The sequence below is a fragment of the Strigops habroptila genome, chromosome 1 (assembly GCF_004027225.2).
Source record: "Strigops habroptila isolate Jane chromosome 1, bStrHab1.2.pri, whole genome shotgun sequence".
Lineage (NCBI taxonomy): Eukaryota > Metazoa > Chordata > Aves > Psittaciformes > Psittacidae > Strigops > Strigops habroptila.
In genome coordinates, this window is record NC_044277.2 from 3965819 (window position 1) to 3980432 (window position 14614).

General features: G+C 43.8%; 1 protein-coding gene across 7 annotated transcripts in view; it reads left to right on the forward strand.

Moving 5' to 3' along the window:
* The window catches only part of SLC45A4 (solute carrier family 45 member 4), a 92582-nt gene that overhangs the window by 26862 nt on the left and 51106 nt on the right, over nt 1-14614 (forward strand). The window lies entirely within an intron of this gene.

Sequence of the window (14614 nt, forward strand, 5' to 3'; positions counted from 1 at the left end):
GGCTGAAATGACCCACTAGCTGCTAGATAATGCCTGCAGTTGTGAACACAGTTGCATATAACACTTCCCTACTTCCAGCAGACACTGATTTGAGCAATAAACAGTTCATTTACAAGTAGCATTTGATCTTGTCTAGCTTAATCTATGAACTCTGCCTCTGATGTACTGTTGTTGTTGTTTGTCGAGCTCCTCATGACTTCAAGCTTCGATTCCTAGAGTAGGTAGCCAGTTCCACCCATAGGATATGGGCACCTCTACTTGCATGTTGGACAAAACCAGTGAAATCCTTTCACTTGGCCCAGCACAAGAAGCTGCAGCTGGTGGTTCTCTTTCAGTTTAGCAGTCTGTAACTGTGGTTACTCCTAACAGCAGAAGCCACCCTAAAACACTTGCATCAAATGATCAGTGTGTGTTGAGCAACAGCGCATTTGCAATGGTGACATGCTTGAGAGAAGAACAAGTTTCACTTGCACTTCAGCCTGGCTTTAATGTGATGGTGAGTGTAAAAAACATGCTGAATGTAGGCAAAGCTACTGGAGTTAACTGGGGCTTTCCAGTTGGTCTGCTGGGAGAGCTGCTGTGGAAGTGATGAGGCTGTTGTGATGGAGGGGGAAGCTTTAGTAGCTTGCAGAGTAACCGGCAACATGAAGAACTTTTTGCTGCCCTTTATGTGAGGGTCTCTCCTGTTACCTTTACCTGTGATACTTGCAACATCCTGGGCTGTGACCTGTTCCAGCTGTAGGTGTAAGATTCATCAAAGCCACGCTGACAGTGGGATAACCTCGTGTGCAGTTGGTTCCATTAGAGAAGGCTTAACAGATTGGATGACTATTGTTAGAGCTACTGGTTCTTCGACTTGCAGCATGTTGTCAGCCTTACTCAACAGCTTTAACTCAACTGTGTGGTTAACTGGGGGAATACAGAGTGCAATGGTTGTCACTTGGCTTAACATACCAGCACTAAACAGACAGAAGTGTTTGAAACAGCGCTTTTCCCAAGCAGAGCATTACTCCTGCCTAATAACAGCTTTAACAAGTCCAGTAGAGTTCTTTCCAGCAGAGTTCTGTGTTTAAGTTGCCACACAGAAGCAGAAAATACAAATGATTCTGGCAAATCCAGTTGCCAGAAAGTTGAAGCGGAATGCCTGCTGTCAGGATGAGTGACATCATGTGTGTTTCTTGAGAGATAACTGGTGTTTCAGTTTGAGTTGCCTTCCAAACTGAGATCCTGGGCAGTCCAGAAGCAAGCCTGGAAGTGGACACCGTTAAGCTGTGGGGCTCTGTGCTGTGAAATAAAGGCTTTACATGCTTTTGGTAAGCTGCTGCTTGTCAGGTGACTGTTTTACAGCCAACAGCTTATCAGTTACCCACACATCTTGCATTTGGGTCACAGCCCTCCTTGGAGTAACCACCCAAAACTTCCACTGGGAAAGATTATTTATTCCCTAGCTGGGTCTGTGAGGGTCTTTTGAATCCAAGCACCGAGTAATTCTTGCTATGCCGAATAAACTGGTTCTTCTGTTATGCTTCTGTATCACAGTTCACTCCTCCCAAGTGCAATAAGATACTCTGCGTGAAGAAGAGCTGAGTTCATGCTATTAAATCTAGACCTCTCATAGAGTTGCTGGAGACTGAATGTGCCTCAAGTTAAAAGCCGGACTTTAGGCATCTCAGCAATGGATTCAGAGCACTGTAATGTCTGAGCCACTTTGGTTTTGTGTGCTGTGAACTGCCATCTTAGGGAAACTGGCACACAGGAGCTTAACTAAAGCCCCTTAGTGCTGGTATGTCCAAACAAGTGCTGTAAAGTCATTTCGACTGCGACTGGCATACTGCATTATAACAACTTGGGAGAAGCAGCCAGGGCTTCTCATCAAACTTGCTCTTGGCCAGTGACTCTGGCAAGCATCAGGACACAAGGCTTTTGCTGGGTAATGATTTGGTTTGGCTTAGGAGCTGCTTCTGACCTTGGTTTGGCTCTTACTGGCACATAGTCTGCTCAAACATGAATCTTAATATATAGGGGATGGGAAGTTGGTCGCCACAATGCAGACAACGTGTAAACCACAGAGCAGGGGATAAGTTGCTTTCCAGGACTACCAGCTATGAAGGAGATGGGCTATTAAACAAGTCTCTTTAGCTTTAGGACATGTGGCTGGCTTGACACCTTAGGCTTCACCAGCAGTCTGTTCTGCAGTGTTATATGGAGACTGACTAATCCGTGGCCCTGAGGCAGTCTGTGGGTAGACTGAGACCAAATTTCCTTGTGTGACTGAAACTCTCAGTCAGTAGCTGCTCCTCATGTAGCAAGGCATAAAAGGGTAGGAGGAAAACAAAACTTAACCCTAAGGAATAGACTGAAGATGCTTTTAAATAAATCTTAGGGTGTAAACAGCAGCAGGGAAGCATTTACCCCTGTTCTGTTTGCAAAGCTGTTTGTGAGGTGCATTTTGTCGCTGTTCTGGGGAGAGCAAGACCAGTGCTTTTAGCAGAGAGAGAACCTAGTTTCCTCATCTTGTTTTAAATGAGAGCTCCAATGTTTTTGTAACTGAAATTGAAACCAGTGTTATGCTGACCCTGCATATTTTCTATCCTCTGCTGGCTGGCCTGGGCTACTTGTGCATGCAGTAGAGTTCATTTATTTTGGAGACTTGAAAACAAGCCATTATCACCCTTCGGTGTCAGATAAATAAATGATCTAACTGGGGGCTGAACCCAAAGCACTCTTTTATAAGAGCATAACTGCATGTCATGCTTATCTTCATTCTGTCCTTGAATATATGATCAGTCTAACTGGACCACATCCAGAAGCCAGTGGCTTAACCCAACAAGCAATGACTACAGAGCAGTCAGGTTTCTATGCCACTTAATTTCCTATCATCACTTACATGTAGCAAATGGTCTTGCAGAATACACTTACTCTGAGTGCTGTTTAACCTACAACTGGCTTATCAATCATATGGGAGTACAAATAGAAGGAACAGAGATCAGCTATTTGAAGGAGTCTCGATGTTGGGTCTTTGCTTCCAGGTAATAAAAGCTTCAGTTTGGGTTTTTCTGTGGCGAGGGAGAAGGTACACATGCAGGGTACAAATCCTCCTCCCATTTTACAAGGGGAATATGTGAGCAAGTACACTGGCCTGTGCAGTCTGGCTCTGGGTACTCCCAGAGGAGTGATCTAACAGGCTGAACTATTGCTCCTTCGAGTAGTGCGGCTAGCCAGCAAACTCCCAAGAGTTCAAAAAATAACCCAAACCAAATGTACAGCTTGTTTTAACACTAACACATCCAGTGCACATGTCTTGTTTGCTGTCTGAAACGTATCTGGGGGAATAGGCGTGTGATGGAGGTTTGTTCTTTTTCTTGGCTCTTGTTCTGCTTCTAACTTTGGTGTAGAGCAGGGAGAGGTTCACACTTCTCAGTGCAGGAGCTATCCTCATTGTTTCCAATGTCACAGCACTATTGTGGCTCTGGCTGCCATTCACATGGGTTGGTACAGCTTGAAAAGTCAAAACATTTAGTGCTTTCAGTGGGCTGAAAAGGGGAGTGACTTGACAGTTGTCTGTATCCTTCAGGTCCCTTCTGTTATTGCTGGCCTTAGTTGGAGCTTTCTGCTGCTTTGCTTTAAAATCACCTTTTCAATTTGTCGTCTTCCAGGTACGGGCTGTTCAAAACTCTTAATATGCAGCTGCATACTGGTGGATTTTTCATTGTACTGGAGAAATGGCATTGAACCCATTAAGATATGTCCTCTTCCAGGTGGTTACTCTGGGATAGTTTGTATGACAACTCAGGATGCCACTTGAAAATAATCCTTTTGACGTTATAGTCAAACATAGGTGAGATCTCTTCTCTTCTTTGTATGCGTATGAGCTGGACTGAACTACTAGATGGCCTTTCAACTGTGTAGTAGCTCCCAGTTAAGCTGTATATAAAAGGGTTTGAGTTCCCATCTGGTGGATCTTGTGCTGGCATCTTCCATAGATGTCTACTCATCTGGTGGGCTTGCTATTAAATTGTTTGTAATTCTCTTACTAGTTAGGAACAGCAGGATGTAGTTGTGGGCAAGTCTTTGGTGTGATGACTTAAGGTGGAGCCTTACTACTTTGTCTTAGCGTAGTCTTAGGCTGTTCATGGCTAGACCTAAGTGACATCACGCTGTCCATGTAAAATCTAATGTTTCAGGGATATTCAATATAAACTTGACTCTCTGCTCCTTTAATAGATTTTTTTTTTTTTTTTGCCTCTTCACAAATCGCTTCATGGAAAACTACACCGGGGGGGGGGGGGGGAGGGGAGGGGGAAACCACCCAAACACCCAGTGCTCAGTAACTCCAAACTGTTAAACACATGTTGATCAGACTACAGACCTTCAGCTCATTCCAGCAGCATTTCCCTGAGCTGCCCTTAGTAGCTTTCTCTTCCTCATTAACCATGCTCCTAAATTAACACTCTTTCCAAGAGCTCAGTTCCAGCTCTGTGTTAAGGCTGGTTACTGAATAACTGCTTGTAATTAATGCCTAAATTTATCACTGCTACAAGAATAGCTACACTGTTCCCCTAAATTCAGCTTCTTTCAGAAGCTTTTGGTCGACAGACTTGCTGTCTGGGTGGCTCTGTGAGGACTGTGTAGGTATCATTAAATATCTCACTTGCAGGATCCTTCAGTGAACTTGTCAACAAGTTGCCTGGATTCTGGATCATGACCTCATTCTGCCTACTTGGAATCTGGTAACTCCTGTGTCCCTGATGGCTTTCACTGGTCATTTTAAGGGCTTTTCCCACTGACAAAGCCACTGAAGTGGCCTGTGGTCCAACATTCCTACAAGAGAAAGCTAATTTAAGTCCCTACATAGCAATTCCTGTATCAAAACTGAATATATCCACCATAGCTTATAAAAGCCAAATTCTTTAGGGAATTAGGCTTTCAGTATTGCGTGCAGGAATTGCTGCAGTCCAAATGCTTTGGGGATCTTGCTTCTAGGAAATGGGATAAGAGAGCTGCTGCGGATCTGTGCTTCAAGCATTCTCATTAAAATTGCTTTGGGCTTGCAAAAAGTAGGCTGAATGAGAGGGTTATTCTGGGAGAGGTGTTGTAATGGTTCCCTAAGCTTTACTACTAAGGGTATATTGTCTAATAAGGGCAGATTCTAATGTTGTTGTGCTTAAATACTTCAACTCTGTAGTTACAACCTCTCCACCGTGCAATATACTATCAATCTTGCATCTAAATTAGCGGGCTCGGGGTGGAAATACTGTGCAAATGAAAGCAACACTTTGTTTAGCTCCCATAGCAGCATTCAGTTCATTAATATTGCATCTAACTAACTTGGGAACTGAGTGGCAGCCTGCCAGTGCCAAAATATGAAATAAAACTGGGTTCCTTCCTTTTGCTCCAGTGACTGTTCAGCATCCTTCCTCATTCTTACCTGGTGTGCTTGTGCTAGCGACATTAGAATGCTTCATTTGCTTGCTCGCTGTTGATGTAAGGATTAAATAACTTCCTACTGCCCAGGCAATTAAATAGGGATATTTTTTCAAATACCACGAAGAATTCTGGCCAATTTCTGGCTTTCCCTGTAGAATTTCTTAAAATACTGGAGTCAAATGAGAGCAAACCAGGAAGCCAATGCTGGAAAATTCTTGTCTCCATCGTATCTGATGAAGCAAGCAAGAGCCCAGAACTTTCCTTCATGAATTAGTTAGCCTCACAGGACAAGCTGTAGCTCTCTCTGTTTGGTATGAGCAGCTAAAACTAAAGCTATATAAGTCTGTCTTTCTGCATCTGAGAGGATTTAGGCTTGCAATAATGCTGTCACCCTTCCAACCTTGCAGGGAAGAATGAAAATATAAAGGTTTACATGACTGAGTGCATCTCAAATAGTTTATAGCTGGGTGTGTAGTTTAATGTTAGATCTGCATTCCCCAGACTTGTGAATAGAAAGTTAGGCACAGACTTAAGCTGCAGATGGTGCTGGAAAAGCCTCAAAGTCTGGGTAGCTTTTCTCATCACTCATGCCCAGTTTCACATGTGGGGAGGATGGATTCAGAGTGACAGACAAGTGTCACTGTTCATGATCTAGTGGGATTCGGAGCGTGGCTTTAGTGTGTAACTGCAAGAACTCCTGGAATTGGCTTAATGTAGTACTAGTCCCATCTGCTCCTCATAGTAGGAAGTGTTTAATAGAGAGCATGTGAGAAGACATGGGCATATGTTCAGCTTGTTTTCTGTCCAGCAAAGAAATCTGGGATCAGGCCACTGAAGATCCTACCCAGAGGGCTGGGTATGTTCCCCCATGTGTGTCCTAAAGGAAACTGGAGTCTGGTTTGTGTTACTTCCTTCAGCAGGAGTTAACTTGGGGAAACTTGTGTCTGCTAATTTCAGTTCCATGTTTTGAAGCTGATAACACTTTATTTGCAGAGTTCTGTTCTCCATGCCAGTGAAGGTTTAAGCCTGATAGAAACTTACTGTTACAGGGCAAGTCTTCTTTCATCAGGGAAAAGACAGGATATAGTTGCATATCTTATATTCATCCTGTTTCTTCAGATTTCATGTATGAGTGGTGAGTAAGGGCAAACCAAGTCCTCCAAGAAGGTGAGCTGGCAAAGTTTTCCTAGATAAAACTATGTGGTTATCTGTAGTCCTAGAATTATAGAATGGTTTGGGTTGAAAAGGACCTTAAGATCACCCAGTTCCAACCCCCTGCCATGGGCAGGGACACCTCACACTAGACCATGTCACCCAAGGCTCTGTCCAGCCTGGCCTTGAACACTGCCAGGGATGGAGCATTCACCACTTCTCTGGGCACCCTGTTCCAGCACCTCACCACCCTCACAGGAAAGAACTTCTCATATCTAATCTAAACTTCCCCTGTTTCAGTTTGAACCCATCACCCCTTGTCCTATCGCTACAGTCCCTGATGAAGGTCCCTCTCCAGCATCCTTCTAGCCCCCTTCAGACGCTGGAAGCTCCTCTGAGGTCTCCACGCAGCTTCTCTTCTCCAGGCTGAACAGCCCCAACTTTCTCAGCCTGGCTCCATACGGGAGGTGCTCCAGCCCTTGATTATCCTCGTGGCCTCCTCTGGGCTTGCTCCAGCAGTTGGATGAGCAACCTGCTCTAGTGGAAGGTGTCCCTGCTCATGGCAGGGGGTTGGAACTGGATGATCTTAAGGTCATTTCCAACCCAAACCATTCTATAATTCTGTATGTTATAATTCTGTTTCCAACTTGGGCCAGTCCTTACTTTTCTCATTGATAGATCACTTCATCTTGGCCTTTCAATAGCTTTTACATTTGAAACCTCCTGTCAAGCCTTTAAGTAGAATAATCCCATGCCTTCAGCCTTGTAGTCATGTCTCTGGCTCTTGTCCTTTCTCTGATTTCCTTCTCCAGCCTTTTCTAGTTGGCTCAGTGTGTTTACACACAGCATGCTTTGCTCGCTCGAGTATTTGGGTTGAATGTTGTTGTGCCTGATGAGGAATCATTAGTCATGTGGGGCGATCCTCACCTCTAGTATCACACTAGGACAAAAATAAGACTATCTGCTTTCAACAGGATTTGACTTGGGTTCTGCTTCCCTGCTGTGATCCACAGGGCTTCCTGAAAAATGGGTAATTCCTTCTCTGGTAACCTGCAGAGTTACTAAAGAAGTAACTCTAGTTACTTCTAGAGCAGTAACCAGAAGTACTGAGTTGCTGCTCTAGAAGCAGGAGCAGTGTTTGAGTGAAGATTTGCTGGTGTTCTTCTTATTTCAGCCTGTCCTTTGCAGTCCTTACGGATCTCTGTTCAGAAGCAGTGCATGACCTGATGGTACTGCTGGACCAGCACTGGAAAGCTGCTGAAACCCTACTTAGAAGTAATATTTTGGAGTTTCTACTCTCATAGCAAAAGTTCTGGAAGATGCTGTAATGTTCTCTTAAGTCCACCTGAGTGTCCTACCTGCTTCTGTGGTGGGTTTGTCTGAGGTTGCCACTGGGATGCATGTTGTGCTAATTCTTATTTATAAGACCTGTGAAATCCAAAATAACTGGTAATTTACTAACACCTTCAGGTGTTTGAGTTAGACTTCTCCTTGAAGACAGAGTGACCAAATTGAGGCAATTCCACTTGTCTAGAATCAATTCTGTCTCTAATTGGAACTAGAGAAGGTCTATAAGAAGCCATTCAGTGTGCCAAAGTCATTGCAACAGGAAAATTACTGTCCCCACAGTCTGACCTGGATAACTCTGCCCAGAGCTTCATTCACTTTGATAGTTTTTGTTTGCCTGCTTTTAACAGCCTCCATTTAAATCAGGTGTAACATTTCAAGTACTTAGGACTGATGTGTACATCACTATCAAGGAATTAACTTTTTGCCTGCTCTTCAAGGACGTGGCCAAGTACATGGTAAAGTTGTTCCTTAACCTGAATGACAAGTCTGTTAATTCCAACAAACTGTTGCCTGTAAACACCTTGCAAACAGTGAGGGAACCTCCTCAGAGCAGTGAAATAGTTCGGGGCAAATGTCCCTATCCCTTATCAACTCCATGTGTGATAAATGGATTTAGCTGGTTCTAATGTTAGAGAAAGGAATCTCCTAAGTGTTAAGGATCTTCATGGGAACTGGGTTGGAAGCCAAGCCACTATCTTGTACCAGAATAAACTGATAAGAGAAAGAATTCAGTTAAAAGTAGAGCAGTTCGTTAAAGAAATAGTCTGAAGACCTAAAACTCGTATGAAAAGATGAAGTAATATTAGGCAGTATTTATTCAAGTACTTGACTTGGTTTCTTCTGCACCACAGAAATAAAGCATCCCTTTCTGAAACATATCTAGTCAAAACCACCTCACAGCTTAAACCAGATGTATGTGTGTTCACATCGTACTTCATCTGACCTCTGCATGTCTTTAGTGATGCTCCTTGCTTGGGATGCTGCTGTGGGCACGCATCATCCCCTCCTGGAAGATGAACATCAAGTCAGTTTTGACAATGGAGAAATTAGTATATTCTCTAGCAAGCAGAAGCCACCAAGAGGTGATGAGGAGTGACAGATCAGAGAGCTGGAAATGTAGCATCTAGAATACTGCAAGAGCAGGCTCAGCTTGCCAGAAGAGTGGTGAAAAGACTCTGCAGCCTTTATGCTGCTAGGATCAGAGAAGAGAAAGCAATGAAAGCTTAAAGCAAAGAGAGAAATGCCCTAGCTTGTGGTATGCCTGTTCTCAACAGCTTCTGCTTCATTTCCTGCTTGGCTTGACACTTCAGTATCTATCCAGGGTAAGAGAATGAGAAAACTTACTGCTTGTTCTGACTGTAGTGAATGGACTTCTGAGGAGATTTTATGCCTTTCTGGGGATATTAGATATCTGTAGGATAAGCTGCCAACTCAGCTGTTGCACTTCAGCCTCGTGCTGTTCTGTGTACTGAAATTCTGGTGTTTCCCTCATTGTCCCGCTCTTCTCATGCTGCTTTCAGTGCCTGCAAGTGTTAAAGCTGCTCTACCTACCAACAGGCGGACCTGTGATACTATCTGACCACAAATTCATTCTGCCTCTAAGAATGATCTGGAAAGGTGCTCCAGCTGGTATGCAATTAGCTGTGCATAAAGAAACAACCACTGCATTAGTGTTGTTTCCTAAAGAATCAGTCCTGCTTGTAGAGGCTGAACTCATCACTGCCATGTTCTTCACACCAGACATCTAGAAAATGACTCAAGTGCAATCACTTCGAATCTTAAAACTAAATCAATGTTGACTATGATTCGTTGACTTTAAATACCCTTTTCAGGCAAAAAAACTCTCCTTCTGCTAGAAAAAGCTGCATAAGACGAGTAGAAACTGTTGCAATGACAGTTTGTCCTTAATGGATGTGCAATTTAGCATGTATAAGGTTGATTTGCTGAGGATGTTTTAGGTAATTCAAGGCTGTCTATCTGATAGTAACTTCCAACAGAAAATGCTTGTGAGAGATCAGATGCTTTTCAAACAGCATTTGCTGGGGGTGTTTTTGCTTTGGGGAGGATAATAGTTTGTAAGGACAACCAGTATTGAAGTGTTAGCATCCCTCCTGCCTGCATGGCCTGCCTGTGGCTTGTAACTGTAGTTACAGTGCAGCTCACAAAACCATTATGCAGATTCCTCTTAACCACTCTGCCCCTGGACAATGTCTCTGTAGGGATTTAAAGGAGCACAAGACTTATGCTCTAGATCGTATAATTATCCTTACAGTTGTGTGGTTGAGATCTGCCCCCATCTCAGCTTTAGCTTTGTCCCTAAAGGATTCCTTAGATCATGTAAAGCTTCCCTTGAAGGATGGCAGCTGTATATTTTGCAGCAAGCCTACAGGAAAAGTTGGTGGACTGACAGAACATGATGGAACTGTCTGAATATGACAGAACTAAACCTAGACTGAGGTATGTTCTTTTCACTTGCTGAAGGTGACTGTCGTGATACCTGCTGTCACGATTGCACTGATACGACAGCACACTGTAAAAGTACTTCAGCTTTGGTACAGAACTGCTGCAGGTCTCATCCCATAGTGGTCCAGATGCATGTGTTAAAGTGGCATCTAAAGAGGCTGGAGCTTATGCATCCTATAAGAGGAGAGTGGATGACAGCCATTCCCAAATGAAATAAATTTGGGTAAATTCTGACAAGCCTTTGCCAAGTGTTTCATAGTTCTACAAAGTCACAAATGGGAGAGGTCTGTGTCCTCTTAAATATTCCCCTGCTAGCAGGTCTTTATGTTTCAAGTCCAACTGCCAAGCAAGCACTTGTATCCTCTTGTTATTTTAGTGTGTGTGTCAGTAAATATCTTCCCCTGCCAGTTCTGACAGGGCTACAGCTTGGCAAAACACAGGACTGAAATAGAATTTGTTCACGGGCCAAAATCAAAGTATGTCCTGATGGAGCTGCTCTTGAACATGTCCACCAGCTTCTACAGGGCTGCTCGTAACCCAGATGTCTAAATTGGATGGTTTTGTAAATAGATTGTGTTGGATGCTTTGTAAATATACTCTGTTGGCCAGAGGGTTAGAATCATGGACTGGTTTGGGTGGAAGGGACCTTAAAGCTCATCCAGTTCCAACCCCTGCCATGGGCAGGGACACCTTCCACTAGAGCAGGTTGCTCCAAGCCCCTGTGTCCAACCTGGCCTTGAACACTGCCAGGGATGGGGCAGCCACAGCTTCTCTGGGCACCCGGTGCCAGCACCTCAGCACCCTCACAGGGAAGAGCTTCTGCCTAATACCTAACCTGAACTTCCCCTGTTTCAGTTTAAACCCATCACCCGTTGTCCTGTCACTCCAGTCCCTGATGAAGAGTCCCTCCCCAGCATCCTTGTAGCCCCCTTCAGACACTGGAAGCTTCTCTGAGGTCTCCACGCAGCTTCTCTTCTCCAGGCTCAACAGTCCCAACTTTCTCAGCCTGTCTCCATACAGGAGGTGCTATTTGTTCATTCTTTTGTTTTGAATTTGCTGCAGAGGGAAGCTATGCGGAGCTGGGGCAGGGATGAGGGGAAGGGATCTCTCTCCTTTACACTGACAAGAGGCAGTTTCCAGCAATCCCCCTGAATCAGTGCAGGTTCAAAACAAATTTTGTATTTCATTCTCCTACAAGGTGTAACTCCTCAATGGTATGTTTCACCTACTTTAAGTAGTGTTTGCAGAAGTTCTTCCTGTGTTGTTCTTAAACGCTGTAGATACAGTCTGAAATGACTGTGATGTTGCAACCCTTCTAAGCACTGATTTAGCCATGTTATTGGCCAAACAATGTTTCTCTGGTATTCTTATGATTTATTACTTTTATTAATGATGGGTATTAAGAGGAGATTCTTAATTCTGTTTCTTTAGTTAAAATACAGGGGCAATGCATCACTGCTAGCTCAGTTCAGATGTTTATTTAAATAACTCTAAATCAAGTAGCTGTGCTTCATGGCAATGAACATAAGCATGTCTGTCATGCTGGTATTTGGGACTGTGAAACACTGGAGCAGGGATCTGCTCAAGTGCTCCAGCTCTTCTCTTTATGGAGTGTGCTTTCCCAATGCTTGTTTGTGCTTCAGAAGGGAGGCACTAAAGAAGCTTTCCAAAGGTGCTGCACCACAAAACTGCTGCTCTAACCTGTCTCCTCTGTTAATACCACTTAATGCATCTCAGGCCTGAGGTCATGAAGCTGAGGAGCAGCTATCTCACCGCACCCCTCGCAGTGTGGTTGTGTCAGGAGGATCAGGCCTCCTTGCATGCCAGGGAGGAAGTCAGTAAGAATTCGAAACTTATCTCTAACCACTTTTATTCCTTCCTTTCAACACTCAGCTCCATCTAACACTTCATCAGGGGATGGTAGAGTATTTTACTTGGCCCAGGCAGAGGGAAGCTATGCGGAGCTGGGGCAGGGATGAGGGGAAGGGATCTCTCTCCTTTACACTGACAAGAGGCAGTTTCCAGCAATCCCCCTGAATCAGTGCAGGTTCAAAACACAGGTTAGGCTGTAAAGAGTTTCTCGTTACCAAGGTAGCACAGTGACCCTGTGCCAGTTTGATCTGTGAGCCCACTCCAACAAGGCAAAATGAGAATATTTAGTGCAAGATGATTCCAATGGGATGGTTCCTGAAGGTGAGCTGACATTTTACAAATAAGGGGATTGTCCTAAACTTCTTTCTTGTGCGGGCTGTGTTCTCTAATGAACTTGAGCAGCGTGGATTGAAACTGCCTTTTCCAAAAGGCAAAGGACAGTGCTAAAGCATCATAGGAATGGATCCAATCTGTGCTTTGTAGTCATTGTCAGAGCCTGTATCAGAAATGTATCAGAGAGTATCAGAAATCAAAGATACTCAAAATGTGTTTTCTTATTTTCCAAATGCACAAGTTCTGCAAACATAAAGTTGATATTAATGTAATTATCACTTTTAGCACTGGAATTCCTGCTTTGAATAGGAAAACGGGGGGGTTTTTTAGCCTGTATTGCAGTAAAGGACCTATCCACCACCAGTTGCAGGAGGTTGGAACTAGATGATCTTTAAGGGTCCCTTCCAATCCAAACCGTTCTATGGTTCCATGACCTAAAGAAGATGATGTAACCCGTTATATATAGCTGTTTACAAACCCTTCAGACAATCTGAAATGTGAGAAACCCTCTTCTGTGTTGTTTTGGTTAACCTCTGTCTTTGTTGGAGGGTGAACAAAATCCTATAGATGCTTTCAAAAGCCAACTTTCACAGTGTTTTCTGAGCTGGATTGATGGAAATGTGTTTAGGGACTGGTAATTGGAGCTAATTCCAATAAATTAGACTTTGCAGACGTTAATGATATGCTGGAGGAAGACAGCTTATGAAGATCTACACTGTGCTCTTTCTTGTCTTGATCTATTGAATAGCTTCTGTAATTGTCTAAGACATATTCTGGCAGTATTTGGGTTTCTTAAGCCTGAAGAAACCAGCCTGCAAATCTTCAGTGAATATAATTAGTTCAAATGCCAGTACATGGAAATAAAGTGTTGCACTCTGCCTCTTGGGTGCAGTGAGATCTGCAAGAAATGTCTAACTTTGCATGTACAGACTAAATAAGCAGCTTGACTGTTTTTTACAGATGAATATTCATGCAAAACACGAGTCTCAGCCTATTATAGAAAGCATTGCTCATTCTAGAGAGCAATGTGCCAATGCTTGTGCTGGTGTTATACTTCATTTCCCTACACTGTGCAAGCAGGAGAGCCTTGGTGAAAGAACTTGCAAAAATAAAGTGCTTATTTGACCAAATCAGTGGATTTTCTTAGTGAAAGTTGGTACTTCAAAGCCAGGTTGGACACAGGGGCTTGGAGCAACCTGCTCTAGTGGAAGGTGTCCCTGCCCGTGGCAGGGGGTTGGAACTGGATGAGCTTTAAGGTCCTTTTCAACCCAAACCATGCTATGATTTGCAGTAGTGTCAGACCATCACAGCATATGTGCACAATGGCCTGAGCACAATCTCCATCCCCATGATTTTTTGAGTTCTTTGTGCTTATGTGGTAACTAGGTTGTTAGTTTTGCGGTTTGAAAGTACTTAGCTGTTAGTACTTACTATCTTGCCTTCAACCTTTATCTAATTTTGGAGGTAGAACTTGCTACTTGGAGATGAATAAGGCATGTCTCTATCTTTGCTGTAGTGTGAAGCTGCTTCATCGTGCCTGCTGTACCAGCATTACGGGTCCTAGTTATGTCTTCTGCTAGCTGGGAAGGCTTCTCTTGCTATTTATGCCCAAACCACCTTAGCTGTTTGTCTTCAGATTAGATCTAAGGAAGAAGTTCTTTCCTGTGAGGGTGCTGAGGCACTGGAACAGGTTGCCCAAAGAAGTGGTGAATGCTCCATCCCTGGCAGTGTTCAAGGCCAGGTTGGACAGAGCCTTGGGTGACATGGTCTGGGGTGAGGTGTCCCTGCCCATGGCAGGGGGTTGGAACTGGGTGATGTGAAGGTCCTTTCCAACCCATTCTATAATCTGTACTAGTAAACACAAGGGTAACAGGAGCACAGATGAAGTTTTATACCCAGCAGAAAACAAAAAGTAAGTTTAATCAAATGATGCCACCTCCCCAGTTGAAGAAAATGAAGTATTTCTTACTCAAACCAGCAGCGCCAATGATTTAACAATGTAATCTGATCTAATATT